We start from the raw sequence: 26,216 nt of genomic DNA, 5'->3' as shown, positions 1-26,216 counted from the left end.
AGACACAGACGAAATTCAGAGAATCATTAGATCTTACTACAAAAACCTGTATGCCACAAAATTGGAAAATGTAAAAGAAATGGACACTTTTTTAGATAAGTACCATATACCAAAGTTAAACCAGGACCAGGTGAACAATCTAAATAGACCCGTTAGTCGCGAAGAATTAGAAGTTGTTATAAAAAACCTTCCCACCAAAAAAAGCCCAGGTCCAGACGGCTTTAATGCAGAATTCTACCAGAACTTCCAAGAAGACCTAATACCTATACTCCTTAATGTATTTCACAATATTGAAACAGAGAAGTCATTGCCAAATTCCTTTTATGAAGCTGAAGTTACTCTGATACCAAAACCACACAAAGACACAACCAAGAAAGAGAACTACAGGCCAATCTCACTCATGAACATCGACGCAAAAATACTCAATAAAATACTGGCAAACCGAATCCAAGAACACATTAGAAAAATTATCCATTATGATCAAGTAGGCTTCATCCCAGAGATGCAGGGCTGGTTCAACATACGAAAATCTATCAATGTAATCCATCATATAAATAATCTGAAAGAAAAAAACCATATGATCATTTCATTAGATGCGGAAAAAGCATTTGACAAAATTCAACATCCCTTTATGATAAAGGTCTTAGAGAGATTAGGAATACAAGGGTCGTTCCTAAATATAATAAAAGCTATTTATAGCAAGCCGTCAGCTAACATCAAATTAAATGGAGAGAAACTCAAAGCTATTCCACTAAAATCAGGAACACGACAAGGTTGTCCACTCTCTCCATACCTCTTTAATATAGTGCTTGAAATTCTAGCAATAGCAATAAGACAACATAAGGGGATCAAAGGGATTCAAATCGGAAAGGAAGAAGTTAAACTTTCATTATTTGCAGACGATATGATAGTGTACATAAGCGACCCCAAAAACTCCAGCAAAGAACTCCTTCAGCTGATAAACACCTTTAGTAGCGTTGCAGGATACAAGATCAATTCCAAAAAATCAGTTGCCCTCCTATACACAAAGGATAAGGAAGCAGAGATGGAAATCAGAGAAGCATCACCCTTCACGATAGCCACAAATAGCATAAAATATCTTGGGGTAACCCTAACCAAGGAAGTAAAGGATCTATTTGACAAGAACTTTAAGTCAATGAAGAAAGAAATTGAGGAGGATACCAGAAAATGGAAGGATCTCCCTTGCTCTTGGATAGGGAGGATCAACATAGTAAAAATGGCAATTCTACCAAGGGCAATTTATAGATTCAATGCAATCCCCATTAAAATCCCATCAAAATTCTTCACAGATCTTGAGAGGACAATAATCAACTTTATATGGAGAAACAAAAAACCCAGGATAGCCAAAACAATCTTATATAATAAAGGATCGTCTGGAGGCATTACCATCCCTGACCTCAAACTCTATTACAGAGCCTCAGTATTGAAAACAGCTTGGTATTGGCATAAAAACAGAGAAGTCGATCAATGGAACCGAGTAGAAGACCCTGATTTTAACCCACAAACTTATGAACACCTAATTTTTGATAAAGGAGCTAAAAGTATTCAATGGAAAAAAGAGAGCATCTTCAACAAATGGTGCTGGCAGAACTGGTTGTCAACGTGTAGAAGAATGAAAATAGATCCATATCTATCACCATGCACAAAACTCAAGTCCAAATGGATTAAAGACCTCAATATTAGTCTGAACACACTGAACCTGATAGAAGAAAAAGTTGGAAGTACTCTACAACATATGGGTACAGGAGATCACTTCCTACGTTTATCCCCAGCAGCACAGACATTAAGGGCAACATTGAATAAATGGGACCTCCTGAAACTGAGTAGCTTCTGTAAAGCAAAGGACACTGTCACTAAGACAAAAAGGCAACCCACTGACTGGGAGAAGATCTTCACCAACCCTGCAACAGACAAAGGTCTGATCACCAAAATATATAAAGAACTCAAGAAACTAAACTTTAAAATGCTAATGAACCCAATAAAAAAATGGGGCACTGATCTGAACAGAGAATTCTCAACAGAAGAAATTCAAATGGCCAAAAGATACCTAAGGTCATGCTCAACCTCCTTAGCGATAAGGGAAATGCAAATTAAAACAACTTTGAGATACCATCTTACACCTGTCAGAATGGCTAAAATCAAAAACACCAATGATAGCCTTTGCTGGAGAGGTTGTGGAGAAAGAGGCACACTCATTCATTGCTGGTGGGAATGCAAACTTGTGCAACCACTTTGGAAATCAGTGTGGCGATTTCTCAGGAAATTTGGGATCAACCTACCCCAAGATCCAGTAATACCACTATTGGGAATATACCCAAGAGATGCCACATCAAATGACAAAAGTATCTGTTCAACTATGTTCATAGCAGCATTGTTTGTAATAGCCAAAACCTGGAAACAACCTAGATGCCCTTCAATGGAGGAATGGATGAAGAAAGTGTGGAATATATACATATTAGAGTACTACTCAGCAGTAAAAAACAATGACTTCTCGAATTTTGCGTGCAAATGGATGGAAATAGAAAACACTATCCTGAGTGAGGTATCCCAGACCCAAAAAGAGGAACATGGGATGTACTCACTCATAATCGGTTTCTAGCCATAAGTAAAAGACATTAAGCATATAATGTGTGATCCTATAGAAGTTAAATAAGAAAGTGAACCCAAAGAAAATCATATAGTCATCCGCATGGAGAGGGGGAAGTAGACAAGATTGCAGGGCAAAAACTGGGAACTTGCGGGTGAGGTGGCATGGGGCAAAGGGGAAATGGGATGAGAAATATGAGAAGGGGAGGATGGGAGGAGCTCGGGGGATTGGGATGGTTGGGATATAGGAAGGATGGATACGGGAGCAGCGAAGTATATATCCTATCTAAGGGAGCCATCTTAGGGTTGGCAAGAGACTTGACTCTAGAGGGGTTCGCAGGTGTCCAGGAATATGTCCCCAGCTGGTACCTTGGGCAACTAAGGAGAGGGAACCTGAAATGACCCTATCCTATACTGATGAATATCTTGCATATCACCTTAGAACCTTCATCTGGCGATGGATCAAGGTAGAGACAGAGTCTCAATTTGGAGCAACGGTCTGAGCTCTTAAGGTCCAAATGAGGAGCAGAAGGAGGGAGAACAAGAGCAAAAAATCAGGACCACGAGGGATGCACCCACCCACTGTGACAGTGGAACTGATTTATTAGGAGCCCACCAAGGCCAGCTGGTCTGGGACTGAATAAGCATGGGTTGATTCCGGACTCTCTGAGCATGGCGGTCAACGAAGACTGATGAGAAGCCAAGGACAATGGCACTAGGTTTCAATCCTAATACATGAACTGGCTTTGTGGGAGCTTAGCCTGTTTAGAAGCTCACCTTCCTGGACGTAGATAGAAGACCTTCGTCTTCCCGCAGGGCAGAGAATTTGGACTGCTCTTCAGTATCGAGAGGGAGGGGGAATGGTGTGGGGGGAGGAGAAGAGGAGTGGGGATAGGGGGAGGGGAGTGGGGGGAGGGGGCAATATTTGGGAGGAGGGGAGGGAAATGGGAAACGGGGAGCAGGTGGAAATTTTAATTAAAAAAGAATAAAAAATAAAAAAAAAAAAAAAAAAAAAAAAAAAATTTTTGTTTTCTAATTTTGAAAAAACTTGTTTAAGAAGTCCCTTATTTCTCTATGGCAATTTTTAACATATTTGCTTTTGGTTGACCCTCCCCCAAGTTCATCCCCCTCCACCATCTCCCTATTCCCTATTCTTAATGAAACATTCTAGTTCTCAGTACCCCCATACCCTTCTACTTCTTTATCGTGTGTTCTATTGCCTTCTCACACAGCATTCTTAATGCATTTCTTCCCTCTTGTGGGCAGATGTCTAGCTTCTTGGCATCTACACATACTCATAGTCACATGAATACTTAAAAATAAAATGTACAATCTAAGATTTCATGTGTTTGTTTCTAAAAGTAGAATAACTCACTTACTATAGTATTTTCCAACTGCATCCATTTTATACAGGTTATATCATTTCATTTTTCTTTATTGATGAGTAATTTTCATATAGATGTATATATTGTTACCTTGTAGGTCAACCTGTACAAATATTGTCTATTGGACCTGTGGTTTGGAAAGAATAGGCTGGACTACAGTCTAATGCTGTAGACAACCTTACTTCTTTTTCATTTTATTTTTATACACAAAGTTAGCAAAGAAAGGAGTGATCCAATCAAAGTTGTTTTAGTTCAGGAAAACATGATCAGAAAAACATTTAAATAAATGTCAATAAGTACCTGAAAAATATTAATAGAGCTCTCCTTTCCCAGTACTTTCTCATGACAGACCAATTCAGACACAATTACCTGGAAAGTACTGTAGATTATTTCTGGGAAAGAATGAAGGGAAGGCAGAAGAACATATAAAGATCTAGAGTACACTGACCAGACTGGATTATCTAGCTATGTTCTGACATCCATGTCATAGCTATAAGACACAGACATGTCTTATAAAATGAATGTAAATTTTTAATACAGGAGGCATGAAATTATGTCCAAGAACAATCCAGTGAACAAAATACACTTGAAGTAAAAGGCCCTCACTCTTTTTTACTAGAGCCTCTCTCACAGTTCCTCAAGGCACTGTTTACCATGTCATTCTTTTGACTCTAATTAATATATATAATCTCCACCAGCATTTCAATATCCAATCTTTTGTTGATGAAAATATATGCTGGCTTCATTTCCTAGAAATTTTGACTAGAGCAGCAATAAGTGTGGTTGAGCAATTATCTCTGTAGTAAGATAAAGAGTCCTTCAGACACATATCCAGGAGCTACATCACTGGACCTTACAAGACTTCCTCATTTAGATTCCTGAGAATGTTTCACACTGACTTCCATTGTTGTTACATCATTTATGCTTCTACCAGGGTGAGTGAAGGCTCCCTGCTTCCCAGCATCTTTACCAACATTTGCTGTCATTTGATTATGTGATGATAGTATTTTGAATGAGGTGACACAAAGCACCAAATTAGTTTAATTTCCATTTCATTGATGACTAAAAGTGATCAATGCTTCATTTATTAGCCATTTTTATTATTTCCTTTTAGAACTCTCTGTACTCTTCCATAGTTCATTTTTTGGTTGATTGTTTTTATTGTTTAGTGTCTCAACCCCCTGTCAGATGAATAGGTACAAGATTTTTCTCTCATTTGTAGTTTGTTTCTTTGTTCAGTTAACTGTCTGACTCATTTCTTCCTGTGTTTATTTTTATTAATTTATGTATTTTTGAGATAGGATTTTATTTTGGAGCCTAAAATGTCCTAAAGTTCATGACTTTCAGGTTTCAGCATTCTGAGGTCTGGGATTACAGGTTCACGCCACCATAATTATCTCCACTTATCAATTTTTATGTTGAAGTGCTGAAAAAGTCCCCTCTCTTAACATATTCACTTGTTGCTCACTGAAGCTTTCCCCCAATTTATTCAATGTTTCTTATTTTTATTATTAATCAATAGATAAAAAATATTTCACATAGTAACAGATCTCCTTAGAATGGGCAATACGCTTCTTTTTTCATAGTCTCTCAAGATATGTGGATGTCATAATTGGAACACACTGACAAAAGAGACCTGCAAAGTGAAGAAAGTACTCAAGAAAACTGTCCTGAGAAAGTTGTTAGTTAGAACCTGTTTCAGTTATATCTCACACTACATTGCTTTTCTCAACTGCAATCACACTCATACATGAGAAAACTGTGTGTATGATGGGCTGAAGGAAGGATCAGACTTCAGAGTGTGAGAACTGCCTGAAACAATGACAAAAATACTTATATGGGCAGAGAAAGCATAGAGAGGGTTTGTGTTGCTCTTAGTGTAGTAAGTTCTGAATGAGACTCAATTCCTATTCTGAATCCTATGTACATGCAGAGGGAGTCATGGAGGTGGGGCAACATTAGCCAAAGCCACTGAGGGTTTCAAAGCAGACAGGAACTAGAGCACAAAATGATGTCAAGATTGTTTTCCCCATACCCTATATAGAAGGTGCTTCAAAGTGTTCCAGACATCGGTGGCATTTGTCCTTGAGAACAAACACCTGCATAGGTGGGCTCTCAAGCACACATTGACTGACTCTAGATACATGAATGTGAAGAAAGGCGAAGACACTGTGATCTTATTACCACACTCCTCTCTGGTTCCTGGGCACTGTGGATTTTACCTGATGTGAGGACTAAGTCCAGAAAAAAATGTATAATGTAATAAGTTCCTAAAACAGATGTTATATTGAGTTACACTTGTGAAATGGAGTTAAAGCTTACTCTATCCATAACTAATGCTGTGGTCTGTATGTTATAACACTATTTATGTAGTCTTTGGGTTCAGAAAACCCTGGATAGGATAGATTAGGTATTTATGTTTCTGTTGGTGCACAGGCACATTTGCTGAAAGGAAGAAAAATAATCAGGATTTTTCTACACAATCTCAAAGTTTAGAAGTGGAGACTGAACAAATATTTCTAAACTATGGAGGAAAAAAATTTGTTACAATCCAAAGCAGATACCTACAAAATATTTTATTTTATTATGGAACATAGATATAGAGGAACAGATATAGAGTAACAGATTCATCTTTAATTTAAAAAAAATATGTACATTGGTGCTTTGCCTTGCCTTATATCTCTGTGTAAGGGCTTCAGGAACCTTGGAATTGAAGAAACAGACAGCTGTGAGCTGCCATGTGAATGCTATGAATTGAACCCAAGCTCTCTAGAAGATCTGTCAGTACTCTTACCTACTGAGCAATCTGTCAACACCCACAAGATAATCACAAGGTAATTATTCTCTTTCTCTTCCTCTTCCTCTCTCTCTCTCTCTCTCTCTCTCTCTCTCTCTCTCTCTCTCTCTTTCTCTCTCTCTCTCTCTCTCCGTCCCTCCCTTTCTCTCTCTCTCTTGAAAAGTCAGCAGACTCTATCACTTCTAGGATGTAAAGTTCCAGAACTCTTGGTGAAATGGGTACTTTTCCTTTTCACCACCACAGGCTCCTGGCTTCACAGAATGTCACTGGCCCTGCAGATGATTGCTATGCACAAATCAAGGTGGTACTTCTTTTGGATCATGTGCCTGATGCTGCTGAGGATGACATGTGCATTCTTGTTGATGGTGGTCCTTACATATGAAGTGGCTGGTTTTCACTGATCTACATTTCATGACCACCATGACACCTTTGACGTAAGCTGCAGGCTCCACTCCTACAGTCTTGCTGTGAATCAATCAGCTTGTTGTAGCAGACAGAGTTGTAGACCTTCGGAGTATTGGGTTCAGGGCTGTACTTCTGCTTATTCCTCTTTCTCAGGAAACTGGAGTAGTTCCAAATGACCATCCATTGAAGATGCACAGACATGGCAGTGACTCCTCTCCCTATGGTGATGAGAGACAGAGATAATTATTCATTTTTAGTAAATATTTTTAAATTTTTTTATTTTTATTGAGCTCTTCATTACTCTCTGCTCCCCTCCCTACCTCCCCTTTTCTCTTCAACCCTCTCCCAAGGTCCCCATGCTCCCAATTTACTCAGGAGACCTTGACTACTTCCCATGTAGATTAGATCTATGTATGTCTCTCTTAGGGTCCTCATTGCTATCTAGGTTCTCTGGGATTGTGATTTGTGGGCTAATTTTCTTTGTTTTATGTTTAAAAACCACTTATGAATGAGAACATGTGATAATTGTTTTCTGGGTCTGGATTACCTCACTCAAAATGATGTTTTCTAGCTCCATCCATTTGCCTACAAAATTTAAGGTGTCATTTTTTTCTGCTGTGTAGTACTCCATTGTGTAAATGTACCACATTTTCCTTGTCCATTCTTTGGCTGAAGGGCATTTAGGTTGTTTCCAGATTCTGGATATGACAAACAATGCTGCTATGAACATAGCTGAGAACATGTCCTTGTGGCATGATTGAGCCTCCCTTGGATATATACCCAAAAGTGATATTACTGGGTCTTAAAGAAGGTTGCTTCCTAATTTTCTGAGAAATCACCACATTGACATCCAAAGGGGTTGTACCAGCTTGCATTTCCAACAGCAATGCAGAAGTGTTCCCTTTTCCCCACAACCTCTCCAGTATAAGTTGTCATCAGTGTTAATAAGGAGAGAGAATAGAACAGCATTGCAGTCTAAACTGTGCACATTATATGCTCTCTTAGAAAGACGATGTGGCCCCCACTAGTTGTCTTGGCTTCTCTTCCTCACATTCCCTTGGTTTGAAATAGAGAGATGGTGGAGAAGAGGGTGGAGGTGAGATGGTTGAAGACAAAAAGGGTGGAGAGGGAGGTGTTTGAACTTGCTTCTGAGACTTTTCAAGACTCAGAAACCAATCAACTTATTATCAGGCCTGGAGCTTCATCTCTTGTGATCTGATCTACAATGAGAAAAGATGAATAGACTCCTGGAATGTCAATTGTGATGCTATGGCTACAACTGACACATAAGTTGGGTTTCTGGTGGGATAACAGAAACAGAAAAGTTAATAGTTCACATATATTTGAGATGAAACTTTCTTCTTAATCTGGAAATGCCATTTGAAAATATAACCACTGTAATAGAGCTTGACATCAGGGATGGTGATGCCTCCGGAAGTTTCTTTATTGTACAGGATTGTTTTGGAGAATCACATTGGAGCACTGGACTGAGCTCCTAAAGTCCAGTTGAAGAGTGGAAGAAATGAGACTATGAGCAAAGAGGTCAAGATCTTGATAAGTTCACCCACTGAAACAATTTAAATGAGCTAATAGGTGCTCACCAACTCCAGCCGGACTGAGAAGGAACAAGCATAGGATCAAGCTAGTCCCTACTGAATGTACTGGCTTTTAGGGACCCTATTCTCTTTGTATGTCTACCTTGCTCAGCCTAGATATATTAGGGAGGGTCTTGGACCTTCCACAAAGCAATATGCCTTATGCTTTCTGAGGATTAGATTGGGGTGAGGTGGGAGAGTGTGTGGAGGGAATGGGAGGAGAGGAGGGAGTGGGAACTTGAATTGATATTTTTTTAAAAAAACTAATGAATGTAAAAAAACCACTTCATAAGAAAAAGAAAACAGAAAATGTACCTACTGACCCCTGTACTCAGACCTGTGCTTCTACATAGGGGTGAACAACCAACTAGGAAAAGAGAATCCTTGGGCCTTGAACATCTAGGAGAGTGAAAAACATCACTGTGAACTGCAGTTACAAAACTTCAATAACAATCCTATAGTGGTACAGACAGGACTCTGGCAGAGGCTCTGCCATGCTAATCTTAATGCATTCCAATGAAAAAGAGAAACAAAGTAGAAGGCTAAGAGTGACCTCCACCCAGAGCAGTTCCCTGTCCATCACTGCTCTGCAGCCTAAAGATACTACCATTTACCTCTGTGTTAACTTTTCCTGTGGGTGAAAACAGAAAGGCTTAAAGCCACAGTATCAAAGAAGGAAAGCTTTCCGGAAGGCACTATTTCTAAGATTAGAGACCTCTGTGCCCCCTCAGGCATCAGCATTCAAGCCTTCCATCTCAATAAGGAACATTTTTTTGGTATTTCCAAAACTTACTATAGTGGAGTGGACACCAACACTGTGAAAAGTGGGTATTGTTATTGTGCTGAGCTGGCAAGATTGGGTGATCAGCAATATCTCTTGAAAGCACCTTTATTTTCCAGCAAAATTGTACTCACTTTTGCTAAAAATTAATGGGACATTATATTTAGCCTGGCTCTGCCATTCTTATATAAGTTACCTTGATAATCTATCTATCTATCTATCTATCTATCTATCTATCTATCTATCTATCTACCTATCTATTTATCTATCTATCTTCTCCTATTTTCACTGACAGCAAAGTGTTTTGGTTACTGTTCTTTATATATTCAGGGTGAGTTCTGTAACATTGTTCACTTAGAAAACTGTTTAAGTTTTTCAAATATCTTTGTTTTATGTGTAAATCAGAAATGTATTTCCTCAATTTCTATAAAACAATTTCCCTGAAATTTTTAGAAATTTTTCATTAACTTTTTGAATCTGGGGGAATTCAAAATTCAAAAGTGCACTACATCAAAGACATGACATACCTTCCCAGACATTAAGTTCTCTGTAAATCATTAACATCACTGGTATCTATTCCTCGATGAGGCTTGGAGCATCCATAGGAATAAAAAGAAATTGATCCTGCTTTAGAGTCTAGTTTGATGTGTATTCCTGACCTTTCACTTTCTCCCATCATTCTCCCACCCTGCCAGATCTAGCTTAGGTCCCACATCTACATCCTGTGCCCTGGCCTAGTCTGGCCAATTCTGTGTGTGCTACAACCAATCTCTAAACTTCATCAAGGGCTTGACTCCACCCCTTTTACATTTCTAATGCCATATCTAACCCCTCTACACAGTCATATGTACCTCCATACTCCAGGTCTGGACCATGGTGCACATCTTACATCAACCAAATCCCTATATCCTATCAATGTTACTCCACCTAAAACATTTCCAACCTCTAGGTCTGACTTGCTAATACATTAACTCTTCTGCCTTAGAATTCTTTGTCCATACAAGACACAGAACTAAGAAATGATCACATTTCGAGCTACAGTTGCAAAACAGTATGAAAGATCAAGCCAGTATCAACTCTAAAAGTCTATAGAAATATTGGTAAATGAGAAATACTTCAGTGAACCAGGACACAGAATTTAAAAGAACAATCATAAACTTCATCCAAGAATTTGAAGAGTTTAAAGAAGACATACAAACACACACACACACACACACACACACACACACACATACACATATACACACAGGTCAATGAAATTCAGGAGACATAATTTGGGAGAATAAATGTCTGAGTGATACCATGGGAAATAAACATAAAACATGATGGAACAGAGGAATACAATCTAAGAATTGAAAATGGAATTCAACAAAGAGAACAAACATTGACGAGTTTTCAAACTGAAATGAAGATGGAATTAAAAAACTCTAAGAATCCAAGTAAAAAACTCAAAAAAAAAAAAAGCCTTACAAGTAGAATTACTCAAACAGATGACAGAATATCAGGACTCAAAGAGAAAGATCTCAACTAAATCCTTAAGGAATGTGTTTTTAAAGCACCAGAAAGGAACATGCAGGGAAATATGAGACACATTTAAAAAAATCTTAAAACTATAGGCATAGATTAGGGAGAATATCCTAAATCAATGTTATAGACCAGGTATTCAACAAGACCATAGGGGAAAAAATCCTTCCTTAAACTAGGGAAAAACATACCTGTACATATACAAGAAAAAAAGTTGAATACCAAATAGACAAGAAATGAACACCCCATAGCATATCATAGTTAAAACACTAAGTATGTGGAACAAGAAAATATATTGAAGGCTATGAAAGAAAAAGACTTAAGTCACAAATGAAGGAAAACCCATCAGAATAGCAGCCGATATCTCACAGAAATTTTGAAAGCCAGGAGAGCCTGAAGAAATGCATTCTATGTCCTACAAAACAAAATGGACAATCTAGACTATTATTCCTGACAACACTATCCACAATAGATAAGTAGAAAGCAATTCTTTTCATGATAAAAATCCATCCCTAGTATTTATACCAAACAATTCAAATCCAAAGAAAATATAGGAAGAAATTATTTTGGGTCAAAGACAGGAATAAACAAGAGACTCTGAAAAGAAATGTGAAGCTATGATTACTAAAAACAAAATACCACCGATAACACAAACAACAGCACCAAAATCAGCAGCATGATGTCCATGATTTACACACATATCATTGGTCCAAGTAGCTAATCAACAGAAAGACAGACTCACCAAATGGATTAAGAAACAAAATCCATGTATCTGCTGCCTACAGGAAACTCATCTCAATTTTAAAGATAATCACCACATTAGAACAAAAGAAAAGATAGAAGTATTCCAATTAGGTGGAACCAGAAAACAAGAAGGAGTCACTATCTTACCATCAGATAAAATGGACTTCAAAGTAAAATCAATTAGGAGATAAAAATGTACACTTTGTTTCAATCAAGGGAACTGTTAACCAAGAAGACATTACTATTGTAAACAGATATGCACCAAACTCAAGGGCACCATTTCATAAAAAGTTCTGTATTTAAAGACACATATAAACATCAACACATTAGTAGGGAGTTACCTGAATACCCCACTTCCTCCAATAGGCAGTTCATTGAGACAAAAAGTAAACAGAAACATCAGAATTAAATGACATCATGCATTAAATGAACTTAACAGATATCTACCAAATATTTCACTCAGACTCCAAAGAATGATATTAAATTCAACAGCACATAGAAGTCTCTTTATAATCCAGAATGTCTTGATGTCCTTTGCAACAAAATAAATCTCTTAAAAAAATTCATTCTTCTTTCATACAGCACATCCCAACTTTAGTTTCCCTTCGCTCCACTCCTCCAAGACACTTCCCACCTGCCAACTCCCCTCTCCCTCAGATCCTCTATCTGTCCATTTCCTTTCAGTAAAAAGCAAGCCTGCCAGGCATATGAACCAAACACACCATATTAAGATAAAACATAAGTCGACATAAACCCTCATAGTAGGGGGGAAAGTGTTTCATGAGTAGGTGAAGGAATCAGAGACACCACTACTCCAACTGTTAGGAGTTCCCCAAGTACTAAGCTAACAACCATAACATAAGCAGAGGACCTAGCACAGACTCATGTAAGCTCTGGGATTGCTGTTTCGGGCCCTGTGAACCCGTTTGAGTCCTATGTAGTTGATTCTGTGGCCTGTGTTCTGGTGTCCGCAACCCTCTGTCTCCTAAAATTTTTTTGCCCCTCTTCTGTGGCATTCCTTGACTTCTGTGGTAGGAACCAAATGGGAATCTATAATTTGAGCTGTCTGAAAGACTCTGATGACAATTGGGTACTGATCTATAAGTATAGCGGAATATCATTAGAAATCATTTTATTTACTTGCATATTCATTCATTCCTTCATTTGCTTGTTTTTTTACTATTCTAGGTCTCTGAACTATCAGTCTCTGGTTTCTGATTATTTACTTAAATAATCAGTGTAGGGCCGGGACTCCCTCGCATGGTATTGATTTCAAATTAGACCAATCATTGATTGACTACTCTCACAAGTTCTGTGCTTTCATTGCCTCAGCATGTCTTGCAGATCTGATACATTGCAGATTTTGTGACTGGCTTGATGTCTCAATCTTACCACTGGAAGATGCAAGGTTAAATAAAATGGCTGGTTCAGGCTCATATCCTCTATTTCTAGGAGGATTCCCCCTCACTACGGTCATCCTCATAGAATGCAGGGAGGTTTCCACATTACCTCCCAAATGCCCTCCAATTCCAGTTGCCTCTTCTCTCTGTACTTTCTTCCTCCATTCTTTTTCTACCTGATCCTTCCTGTTCCTATTCCCACACTCACCCAGCCATAGTGGAATTGTTCATAGTAGCCAGAAACTTGAAAAAAAATCTAGCTGTCACTCAACTGAAGAAAATGTGGTACATTTATGGGGTATTACTTACCTATTAAATAAATAACATGAAACATAGGAAAATGGATAGAACTAGACAAAAATTATCCTGACTGAGGTACCCCAGAATCAGAAAGAGAATGTGATATGTAGTTATTTATAATTGGATATTATCAGTCAAGTAAATTATAATTATGTCATAATACACAGACACAGAAAGACTAAGTAACAAAGAAAGAAGACTTGTTGCAGGAATGCATGGGTCTTCCTGAGAAGGGAAAGAGAATAAAACAAATATTTGAAATTGAAAAACATTGATCTTCACATGTCTTATCTGACTACAATGCAATAAAACATAAAATTCACAGCAACCAGATCTCTAGTAAATACAAAAACCCACAGAGAGTAAAGTCCTCATTACTTGATTGGGACAAAGAAAAAATCAAGAAAGAAATAAGATATTCCCTGGAACTAAATGGAAATGGCAACACAATACAAACAAACAACTGGAGCACATTGATAGAAAACCTAAGAGAGAAATATAAAGCTCTGAGCACCTATATTTAGAAACCAGAAAGAACACAAATAAAGGACATACGAAGCAACCCAAAAATGGAAAATCTCCCAAGGACGGGCCAATAATTATATGATTCTGGAGAGAGAGTGGGGAGACTAGAGTGGGAAGATTAGATGTTTTAAGGGAGGGAGGAATTGAAGGGTAGCTAATACTACGGCCCATTTGAGAGGCTGAGTAGAAAGATACTATGATAGAAGCTTCTTAAAATATATACATATATGAAAGAAATCTAAATGAAGTCGCCAAATAACTTTGTAGATAATTGACCCAACTAGATATCTTTCACCACTGACTGGGAACTTCTAGTGCTAGGCATGGGTTTCACTTAATCAAAAACCCAATCAGTTCAGCTTATTTCCAAGGCTACTTGTTCTTTACTATAAGATAATACTGTATTCTATAAAGATTTGTCATTCATATTGGTTCAATATAATGAAGATTGGCCAATAGCCAGGCAGAAAGTATATGTAGAACAACAAGACTAGAAGAAATCGGGGAAGAGGAAAGGTAGAGATGTAGTCACCAGTCAGACACAGAGAAGGCAAGATGAGAATGACTTACTGAGAAAGGTACCAAGCCATGTGGTTAAATATAGATAAGAATTACAGGTTAGTTTAAGCTGTAAGAGCTAGTTAATAATAAGCCTGAGCTAAAAGGCCAAATAGTTTATAATTAATATAAGCCTTTTTTTTTTCTTTCAGGCTGAAAAGCTGTGGGACCAGGCAGGACAGAAATTCCATCTACATTTTCCATAAACTGATGACAAGGTGGCAAGTACTATTACTAAATACAACCCTTACGTATCTTGTCGAACATGGAGAAGATGAGTAGGAGTCTTCATATCTATTGACTAGTGTCCATGATCCTGGAAGAAATTTTTAACGATACCAGAAGAAAAAAGTAATTGTTAATCCTTCCATATTCTTTACCCTTGAAAAGGTTCACCATTTTTTATTACTATTATCTGGAAATTTGTCAAAATTTCTGGCTACACCTGAACTTTTGACCCCCTTACTACCTAGGCCTATGGACAAGTCAGATAATCAATGTACCAGAAAATAAAAACAATTGTACTTGGAAACCCTAAGTTAACACTGGGCACCTACTGGGAGCTGGAACCTGTCTAGTATCTAGGACTTTTGTCCTAGAAGATTCACTTTACTCTGATGCTGTATATTCCATTCTCAAAATCAATTATTTTCAGCAGGAATAGTGTTTTGTCCCTGAGACCACTTGGTAGGTATGCCTAAATGGTTTAACTAAATGTGTCTCCTCAAAGGCATTCCAAAACAGTAAGTCCCTCCTATGTGTGCTAGTGTGCATCCTGTCCCAGGTGTACTTATAAGATGGGGAAGAATAAAGACCATGCCTTAAGATGAACTCCAGGATTCAATGCAAGAAGGGAGGTACACCTCTTCACATGACACTCCATTTTGGAGTCAATATTGCTCAGGCAACATCCATAGGAATATTATCCCTTATAATCAGTGACCTTTAGATCTTAGAGACCTAAAACTTCAGTGAATTAAGTAAACAAGTAGACCAGGGCTGCCTTAGTCAGGATTTCTTTTGTTGTAAATAGATACCATGACCATGGTAACTCCTTTAAAGTGAAATATTTCACTGGGACTGGCATACAGTTTCGGAGTTTAAGTCAATATTGTCATGGCAGCATGCAGGCAGACATGATGCTAGAGAAGTAACTGAGAGTTCTATATCTTGATTTTTAGGAGGCAGAAGGAGTGTCTCACTGAGCATAGTTTGAGGATATAAGACTCGAAGCCTGCCTCAATAGTGACACGATTACACCAACAAGGCCACATCTTCTAATACTGCCACTCCCTGTGGGTCAAGCAATCACTCACATGAGTCTATGGAGGTCATACTTACTCAAACCACCACAAAGACTTAGGGATATTAGAAGAGTCCTTATCCAGGTGAGAAAAACAAATAAATTCTTTAGCAGAAGTAATTCTGGAAACCCAAGGTGTTGTAGATCTTCTCTTGATAAAACAAGTAGGAACAAATAGATAGATAGATAGATAGATAGATAGATAGATAGATAGATAGATAGATAGATAGATAGATAGATAGATAGATGATAGATAGATGATAGATAGATAGATAGATAGATAGATAGATAGATAGATAGATAGATAGATAGATAGATAGATAGACAGACAGACAGACAGACAGACAGATAGATAGATAGATAGGGTGAAATCCATGGTTTCTATTTCTCACAATCAGGCACAATTAGAGAAAACTGCAAAGAAGGGAAGAAAGGAGATATAAATTAGACAACTGGTGTCAGTCTTTGTTACCTGGTCTCTGTAGCTGACTACTTTATTCTCAGCATTAGCCACTCCTTTGATTCTTATCCTAGTCAGACTAATGGCAGAACACTGCATCTTCAACTCTATTGCCAACATCATCAAACAGAGTAAACTCAGTTCAGTTACTGGGCCTTCAAACCAACTTCGTGCTCCTCCTAGGACAAGATGAGTAAATGATTGACTCATGCCCATAGAACCAATGGGGAACTAGTTTTATGTGACAAGGTAAGCCAGTGCAGACATTTGTCCATCTTTTATTCTTACTGAGGTCAGTTTGTAAGCTTGACTAGAATTAGATCTTGATGAGAAGTCCTGCGGAAAACTATTCACAGGAGTTCTCTTCTGAAAACCCGAGGGCAAGGTGCCCCAACTAGCTTCTCTTCACTTCTGTTGAATTGCTTGCTTGCACAGAACGTGTCTCCAGCTAACTGCTTATCTTCATAGTTGCTGGGTGATTTTCCACGGGAATCTCACATACTTTAACATTAATTTTATAAAGAGACTGTGTCATATAATAAATTTTATTTGAAGTGAGTCCTCAAATTATCCCAGTGAATACCATCAGTGTGTGTCATGTGATTCAGTCTATGGCACCTGTGGCTCCAGCCTCAGCACCAGTGACTTTTCTTAATCTCATATCTAGTACTACTTATGCCATGGGAAAAGATTAGGTGGAAAACAGTGTGGTTAGCCACACTTACCTAACCTGCACAGACAAGCCTTGTGTTCTAGGTACCTAAGAACCTTGATTGGATGGTAGCACAAGAGAAACACCAAAGCCAGTCTTCCCCAGGAAAGAAAACAGTTGGTTATCCTGTGCTGTGAGCAAGGGTTCAAAGAAGACAGTGAACTGACAAATCTATGGGTGGGAGAAAAGATTTTTATTATAGATAGGAAAGAGAGCATAGTCAGAGACCTCTGTGGACATTCAAAGCAGCTGTGGCTACAACCTTGGGGCAGAGAGAAAAGGGGCAGACTGCCAAGGGCTATAAATACCTATGATGGAAACAGAGAGAATAACAGATGGAAAAACATCCTGGGTTATAAAGAAAAACCTGTAGTAGCAGGGTGCATGGAAGGAATCCTTTGAAGTAGAACAACCTGGAAATTTGTGTTGAGGATGTGAGAAAAGCCAGGAGGCTCTAGAGTAGACTTTGGTATCATATGTCATAGGGACCCCAGTACCCTGGAGACTAGCATGATTTTGGTATGCATCATAGTTACATATCAACAGAGAGCTAGGTGTCTAATTAGTCAGAAGAGGGAGGAATAGGAAGTGGTTCTTCCTGGCAGACAGAAACCCTTCTTACAAGTTTCTCAGGACTGAGAAAAGTATCTACAAGCAATCATTCTGAGCTAAAGACAGGCTGTCAACTTGGACGTAGTCATTGGGCCTATCTTTTTGGGATGCTTGGGGATTTTCTTCAGACCTAACAAATACTAAAGAGTCAGCCCAGAAAACAGACATACAAGTAACATTATAAGGGTGGCACAGGTTATAATTAGGAACATAAGTATACACGTATAAATATAAATAGGCGTGTAAACACACGTAAGCACATACATTTTTTAACACAGATATATGTACATGCATATATGTGCATATATGTAGTTGCAATTATTAAAACAAGAGGCCATGAATTTGAAAGAAAGTAGGGAGGAGAATATGAAAAGGTTTGAAGGGAGGAAAGGAAAGTAGAAAATGTTGGAATTGTAATTTCAAAAATAAAAAAGTAAAATAAATTCAAACAACTTAGTGCTATCATTTATAAAGAGGTGGTAAGGGGTTGGTCCCAAAAGGAGAATTGTTTTCATGAGAGGTGGGTCACCAGAGGCCTCAATGGGTTCCCTTGGTGGGTGAGAGACAGACAGATACATTATGCAGAGAGAGAGAGAGAGAGAGAGAGAGAGAGAGTTTGAGTATAGAATTTACTTAGTGGGTTATTGAGGGGAAAGGGGAGGGGAAAGGGCAAGAAAGGGCAAGAGGAGAAAAGCAGGGGAGAAGGTGAGAGAGGCAGAAGCTGCCTTTCTAGAAGAAGAACAGAGAGAAGAGGAGAGAGAGAGAGAGAGAGAGAGAGAGAGAGAGAGAGAGAGAGAGAGAGAGAGAGACTGCTTGCCTCAGCAGAATGGGGGAGGTTGGGAGTGGGCAGAGCTTGTCTCTTAAAGGAATAAGGTATCCAGGTGACAGACCATGCAGGCAGACTACAGCACTAGGGAGTATGTATGCACTCTGTGAGTCACCTGAAACATGGAACCCAGAGCCTAGGTACAGCAGACATATTTCTGTAGAGTGATTTGTGTCATGGACTTCCTTCCAGCTTTTTGTGTGTTTGTATCCTTTACCTTCTCTAGTATGGATGGTTCCCATATAGTTAAGAATATTGGCATGAATGCTTACTCCCAGCATTCAATGCTTCACATGGATCCAGGAGAAAATGATCTGGAGAAAAGAAGGAAGTTATTACTTCAGCTGCATTCGTCTCTGGGTTCTTCTTATCCCAAGGGTCTCAGTATTTTTGTCTGTTGCCTTACAGAATCAACTGTATTCTGATTGTTTCCTCAGGATTCATTGTGGTCCAGAGAGTGACTCAAGTCCACCCATTGACCTCCAGATAGGAATGGGAAGTAGTCATGCTGGTTGGTTCATAGGAGCCAAGGAAGATCAACTTCTAAATTTTATTGTAGTGAGCAAGGTTCCCTTGGAGAAATGTCTTCCGTCTTTCTCGTTTGTCAGAATTCTTATGGTTAAGGTGCAAAGAAAGGTTGATATTCTATCTTTAATCCCCAGAAAACAGCCATTTCTATCAACTCCACTCTTCCTTTCAGTTGGAACATTCAAGGAAGTATTTCTGTGCTCTCCTGGAGCATAGGAGTGACAGTTAAACTAAATAAAATTCCAGGAGCTCCCTATGAGGCAGTGCCTGCTTTAGGAAAACCACTCAGATGTATACCTGCAGAATGAAGACAAGTGATTAATTATGTCTGTTTTATCTGTTGTTTGGACCAGAGAATTTGTTTACAAGTAAAACATCCTTCCACATCTTTTGGAAACAGGAATTAGGAAAAACTTTCTTCAGATATTCTGTATTGAGTATTTGACTCAAAAAATAGAACATAAAAGAGACAGATAAAATTACCTAAAGGTGAAGAGCTTGCACCATTATAATTTAAACTGTTAGTTTCAATTACAAATGATCAGAATACCAATTTAAGTGTAATGACTAAGAAAGATAATTACTTACTTAGCTCTTACCCCTTATGTCTGCTTTAGTCATAATCAGAGATACAGAATCATGAGTCATATATAATAAAAGACTATGGAAGGGTTAGATATGTGTAGTCAGAGTGCATGTATCAGTCTTTGAAAAATCATTGTCTTTGCAAATAGATTGAGCCTTGAACTTCCTGAACATTGGCTAAGCTAACATAAAGGAAGAAAGTTTTGATGATGCCAGTACACAGGCAAACTATGACTTAGAAATTATGGAGATATTCAGGGGGATGCTTATATGTTTTTCTTTAGGTTCACCTTCTTATTTAGCTTCTCTAGAATCACGAATTATAGTCTCAATGTCCTTTATTTATGGCTAGAAACCAAATATGAGTGAGTACATCCCCTGTCCCTCTTTTTGGGTCTGGCTTACCTCACTCAGAATAGTGTTTTCTATTTCCATCCATTTGTATGCAAAATTCAAGAAGTCATTGTTTTTTACTGCTGAGTAGTACTCTAATATGTATATATTCCATACTTTCTTCATCCATTCTTCCATTGAAGGACATCTAGGTTGTTTCCAGGTTCTGGCTATTACAAACAATGCTGCTATGAACATAGTTGAGCATATACTTTTGTTGTATGTTTGGGCCTCTCTTGGGTATATTCCCAATAGTGGTATTGCTGGGTCGAGAGGTAGGTTGAACCCGACTTTCCTGAGAAACCGCCACACTGCTTTCCAAAGTGGTTGCACAAGTTTGCATTCCCACCAGCAATGGATGAGAGTGCCCCTTTCTCCACAACCTCTCCAGCAGAGGCTATCATTGGTGTTTTTGATTTTAGCCATTCTGACCGGTGTAAGATGGTATCTTAATGTTGTCTTGATTTGCATTTCCCTGATTGCTAAGGAAGTTGAGCACGATCTTAAGTGTCTTTTGGCCATTTGAACTTCTTCTGTTGAAAAGTCTCTGTTCAGCTCAGTGCCCCATTTTATAATTGGATTGATTAACCTTTTACGGTCTAATTTCTTGAGTTCTTTGTATATTTTGGATATCAGCCCTTTGTCAGTTGCGGGGTTGGTGAAGATCTTCTCCCAGTCAGTGGGTTGCCTTTCTGTCTTAGTGACAGTGTCCTTTGCTTTACAGAAGCTTCTCAGTCTCAGGAGGTCCCATTTATTCAATGATGTCCTTAGTGTTTGTGCTGCTGGGGTTATACGTAGGAAGTGTTCTCCTGTGCCCATGTGTTGTAGAGTACTTCCCACTTTCTCTTCTATCAGGTTCAGTGTGTTTGGACTGATATTGAGGTCTTTAATCCATTTGGACTTGAGTTTTGTGCATGGTGATAGATATGGATCTATTTTCATTCTTCTACAGATTGACTTCCAGTTTTGCCAGCACAATTTGTTGAAGATGCTCTCTTTTTTCCATTGTATACTTTTAGCTCCTTTATCGAAAATCAGTTGTTCATAGGTTTGTGGGCTAAAGTCAGGGTCTTCTATTCTATTCCATTGGTCGACTTCTCTGTTTTTATGCCAGTACCAAGCCGTTTTCAGTACTGTAGCTCTGTAATAGAGTTTGAAGTCAGGGATGGTAATGCCTCCAGACGATCCTTTATTGTATAAGATTGTTTTGGCTATCCTGGGTTTTTTTGTTTTTCCATATAAAGTTGATTATTGTCTTCTCCAGATCTGTGAAGAATTTTGATGGGATTTTGATAGGGATTGCGTTGAATCTATAGATTGCTTTTGGTAGAATTGCCATTTTTACTATGTTGATCCTCCCAATCCAAGAGCAAGGGAGGTCCTTCCATTTTCTGGTGTCCTCTTCAATTTCTTTCTTCAAAGACTTAAAGTTCTTGCCAAATAGATCTTTCACTTCCTTGGTCAGAGTTACCCCAAGGTATTTTATGCTATTTGTGGCTATCGTGAAAGGTGATGCTTCTCTGATTTCCCTCTCTGCTTTCTTATCCTTAGTGTATAGGAAGGCAACTGATTTTTTGGAGTTGATTTTGTAACCTGCCACATTACCAAAGGTGTTTATCAGCTGTAGGAGTTCTTTGGTAGAGTTTTTGGGGTCGCTTATGTATACTATCATATCATCTGCAAATAATGAAAGCTTAACTTCTTCCTTTCCAATATGGATCCCCTTGATCCCCTTATGTTGTCTTATTGCTATTGCTAGAACTTCAAGCACTATATTGAAGAGGTATGGAGAGAGTGGACATCCTTGTCGTGTTCCTGATTTTAGTGGGATGGCTTTGAGTTTTTCTCCATTTAATTTAATGTTAGCTGTCGGCTTGCAATATTAACCTTCATCAGGCGATGAAAGAAGACAGAGACAGAGACCAACATTGGAGCACTGGACTGAAGTCTCACGATCCAAAGGAGGAGCAGAAGGAGAGTGAGCACGAGCAAGGAACTCAGGACTACGAGGGGTGCACCCACACACTGAGGCAATGGGGATGTTCTATCGGGAACTCACCAAGGCCAGCTGGCCGGGGTCTGAAAAAGCATGTGACAAAACCGGTCTCGCTGAACATAATGGACAATGAGGACTACTGAGAACTGAAGAACAATGGCAATGGGTTCTTGATCCTATTGCACGTAATGGCTTTGTGGGAGCCCAGGTAGTTTGGATGCTCACCTTAATAGACCTGGATGGAGGTGGGTGGTCCTTGGACCTCCCACAGGGCAGAGCAACCTGCTTGCTCTTTGGGCTGAGGAGGAAGGAAGACTTGATTGGGGGAGGGGGAGGGAATGGGAGGTGGTGGCGGGGAAGAGGCAGAAATCTTTAATAATTAAATTAATTAATTAAAAAAATTATGGAGATACCAAGAAGAATAATTATAACAGTAAAGGAAAGCTGTATGTCCTTCCACTTCTTTAATGTCATTTGGGGGATTACCTCCAGATGCAGTGGTGTGATTTAAGACCATGTACCCATGTACTCATCCCAAGTTAGATAAAGTGGAAAGTGGAAGGAGGAGGCGTTGTTAGTTAAAAGTAACATGAGCTAGCAGGTTGGTGACAGCAAGTGGCTCTCTTAGTGTCTGAAATCCTGAACCCCATTGGCAGGCAATAGATGGTTGTTGTAGCATACCTATCTTGAAAGTGTTACATGACTTCTTTTATTCCCAGCTCAGAGGCAGAGAAATACAGAGAAGTCGGTTTGGGGAATTATACCTCCAATATGGAAGCAGAGATGATATGAAGTAAGCAAAAGTAACAATTATCAATTTGGCATCCACCCACACTTTCCTTAACCATCATTACATTCAAATAAGGAAAATAGAGGAGTTACAGTTCCTGCTAATATTGCATAACCATTATTCATTCAGCAACAAGCTTGCATAGCCTCTACCCTAAGGAGAATACAAAGTTCTTCTCTCACCTATGAGAGAGTTCATACCTCTTCTAGTGGAGCCTATACTTCCATTGGTATCCTATAATTTACTGGGATCTAATAAGAGGCAATACTGTCATTAGAATATTTTGTTCTGCTATATGCTATATGCTAATGAGGAGAGTGAATAATGATTAAAATTCATAAACGTAGTCATATGAAAGTGAGAAATTCCATAATTATTGTGCCAAGTTTTTGTCACTATTACAAATAGAAAAATTTGTTAGAAGAAAGATTTTGACTCATGCTACCTTATACTTTAGTTCATAATTTTCTTTTAGTTCCAGATGTCTTAAAGTTAAATGGGAAGGAAGATATCTCTTTCAGAAGAATGACATTGCTATTGGCCATAGTCTACACTACCTTCATTAGACTACCCAACAACCATGCACTCAAAATTGCTGGATAATAATGTGTTTATGTCAAGCTGTTTCCACAATTTCTGTTTCTCTGGGTTGTGCTTCATTGGTGCACCCCCTAAGAAGTCCATGCTTCATGTAAATTTTCTTTTAATCTTTTCTTAAATCTTAAACCTTTCAAGGTATGTGTGTGTGTATGTTATAAATACCTTCATTATTCACCTTAGTTTCATCTACAGATGTTCCAGGCTGTGATTTACCAAACTTTAGTTCAAAATAGTTTCTAATGCCTGCTGTGGGACAATGGTCTTTACCCTGTCACTTTTATTTTAAACAAACACTGATTGGCCAGTAGCCAGACAAGAAGTATAGGTGGCATGACCAAGCAGCAAGTAGAGGTGGGATGACAAAATTTCTGGGAAAAGGAAAGAGTCAGTATGCAGTTGTTACCCAGACACAGAGAAAGTCAGTCACAGAGCAAGCAAGATGTGACTGCCTTACCAAAAAAGGTACCAAGCCACGTGACTAACACAGACAAGAATTATGGGCTAATATAAGTTATAAGAGTTAATAAGTAAAGACTGAGCTGACGGGCCAGTCAGCATTTATTTAAAATAAATGACAAGGTACAGACCATTTTCCCAAAGCAAATGCCCCCTTTTATTTCTACCCTTATCAGTGGGTTACTTGAAAATGTGTTATTTAATTTCCAAATACTTGGTCATATTTTGCCATTTGTCATGTTTGTGACAGATTTCTACACTATTTTGTGGCCAGCAAACACAAGGCTTATAACTTCAATCTCTTCAGGTTCCTGGTGTATTTTAAGCTGTCTGAATGTGTGGTCTGTCTAAGTGAGCATTGCTTGAACACTGGTTAAAAAAAAAAAGCACATTGCATTGGTGAGTGTAATGGTCAGTAGAGATGTCAATTTGGTCTAAGTGATTGCTCTAATTTAGGGTCAGTTTTTATCTTTTCAGATTAGCTACTTGGAAGTGAGTACTATAATCTTTAACTCTGATTGTAGGTTTATCTTATTTTAATTTTCTCTATTTTTTCTTCATGTATTTTATGATTCTTTTATTAAGGGCATAGACAGAAAATATCATCTCTTCTTAACCAAGGACTATTTACTCATTGTAAAATGAGTCCTTTATTTCAGAATACTACTCAGTTTGATTTAACAGCTAAACTTTTAGTCCCAGATGTCTTAAAGGTGAAGAGGAAAGAAAAAATCTTCTCTATCAGAAGAATGTCATTGCTATTGACTGCAATCAACACTACCTTCATCAGACTACCTAACATCCACCCACTTAAAACTGGTGGATACTAATGAGTCTAGGTCAAGCTGTTCCCATGATTTCCAGTCTACTGTTTCTTTGATGGTGTGTCATCTCAGTTCTTTCTAGACCAAATGATGTTGGGGTTTTGCTGTCTTTTCTCCATACTACATTATCATTGGTGCTTATCTAAAGTCACTGAATCTTCACAGTTCTACTTGAAATAGATAAGTCTGTTTCTTTTTTTAAGTGAAGAATTAACATTTGAAACCAATATTTTGGAAGTTCTGGTAGAATTCTGCATTGAAACCATCTGATCCTGGACTTTTTTTGGAAGGGAGATTTTTGATAACAGTTTCTAATTCTTCGCGACTAACAGGTCTATTTAGATCGTTCACCTGGTCTTGGTTTAGCTTTGGTACATGGTACTTATCTAAAAAAAAGTCCATTTTTTATTAGGTTAGGACTGAACACAGCACAGATTAGCTTAGAAACTTGAGGTGTTCTCTAAACAGGAAGAACACATGGGTTTGCTTCAGAGCCTTTATCCTGCACTGGCCGCCTGAGGGCGACGTAGCACCGACTCGCTGCCTCCTCCATTTCTGCAATTGATCCTCACTTTAACTCAGTTGCTCCCTGTAACTGACTGAGTCCTTAGACCGTCTGATAAGTGTAGAAGTGAAGACAGTCAGAGGCAGAAAGTTCTCAGGACTAGGATCACATCTGCACTATTTTTCTCTTAGGTAATATACATCTGCACTATTTTTTTATTGCTTGTTTGTTGTATGTTTTTTGCATTCATGTATACAAGGAAGGTGTCTAGACAACATTTTGCCCTTTTGCAATTTCTCCTTGAAAAACTTTTAGGAAGTTGAGTTTCTTTTGATAAATGTTAGAAATGTGAATCAAATGTCTACTTCAAGTAGTGACATTCCTTTAAACAAACAACATTCATTTATTAATTTAAGAAATATCTGTGCCTGGAGGGATGTCTCAGCCATTAAAAGCTTGGCTAACAACTGAAAATAAAAGAAATATCAGTTAGGTATCCTTTAGGTTTATGACATCTGTCCAAGTGTAGGGTAACACAATGAAAAAAGTTTGTCTCTTTCCCCCACAGTTATCTGGAAGTGATTAAATGTGCCTTGACATTTCTCGCTTGTGTGATGTTTCCAGTGGATTACTATAAGGCCCAAATTGACTATGTAAGAAACTTAGAAATGTCATGTAATAGCATTCCCAGGTAAGACAACAAACAAGGTGCAAATAAGCCACCACAACCATTCTTCAGAATTACAAAAGCACTGTCCAAATATCCACCAGGTGTCAGACAAAACAAAAGAGCTAAGACTGGCACTCAATCACTGACTTTTGAGAATATAGGTCAACAGTCTTCTGAGGTTAGAAAATTGCCTGAAAAGGAGGTTGGGGGTGTGTGCATCTACCTAACACATGCACATTTCCTGTTTAATCTCGGCTCACATTTACCCTTTCACTGTGACCTTAACCTTTCCTAACTTAAGAAATCAAGATTCACACACTCCAGTGACTCAGAAA

The 26,216-nt window shown here is 38.5% G+C and overlaps 1 pseudogene; it reads right to left on the bottom strand.

Annotated features, from left to right (window-relative positions):
* Nucleotides 1–6,952: 6,952 nt before the first annotated feature.
* On the bottom strand, nt 6,953–7,395 carry LOC130884698 (60S ribosomal protein L28-like; annotated as a pseudogene).
* Nucleotides 7,396–26,216: the final 18,821 nt, after the last annotated feature.

Source organism: Chionomys nivalis, chromosome 12 (assembly GCF_950005125.1).
Source record: "Chionomys nivalis chromosome 12, mChiNiv1.1, whole genome shotgun sequence".
NCBI lineage: Eukaryota > Metazoa > Chordata > Mammalia > Rodentia > Cricetidae > Chionomys > Chionomys nivalis.
The sequence above is the reverse complement of the archived record's forward strand: the minus strand, read 5'-3'. Positions and strand labels throughout refer to the sequence as shown.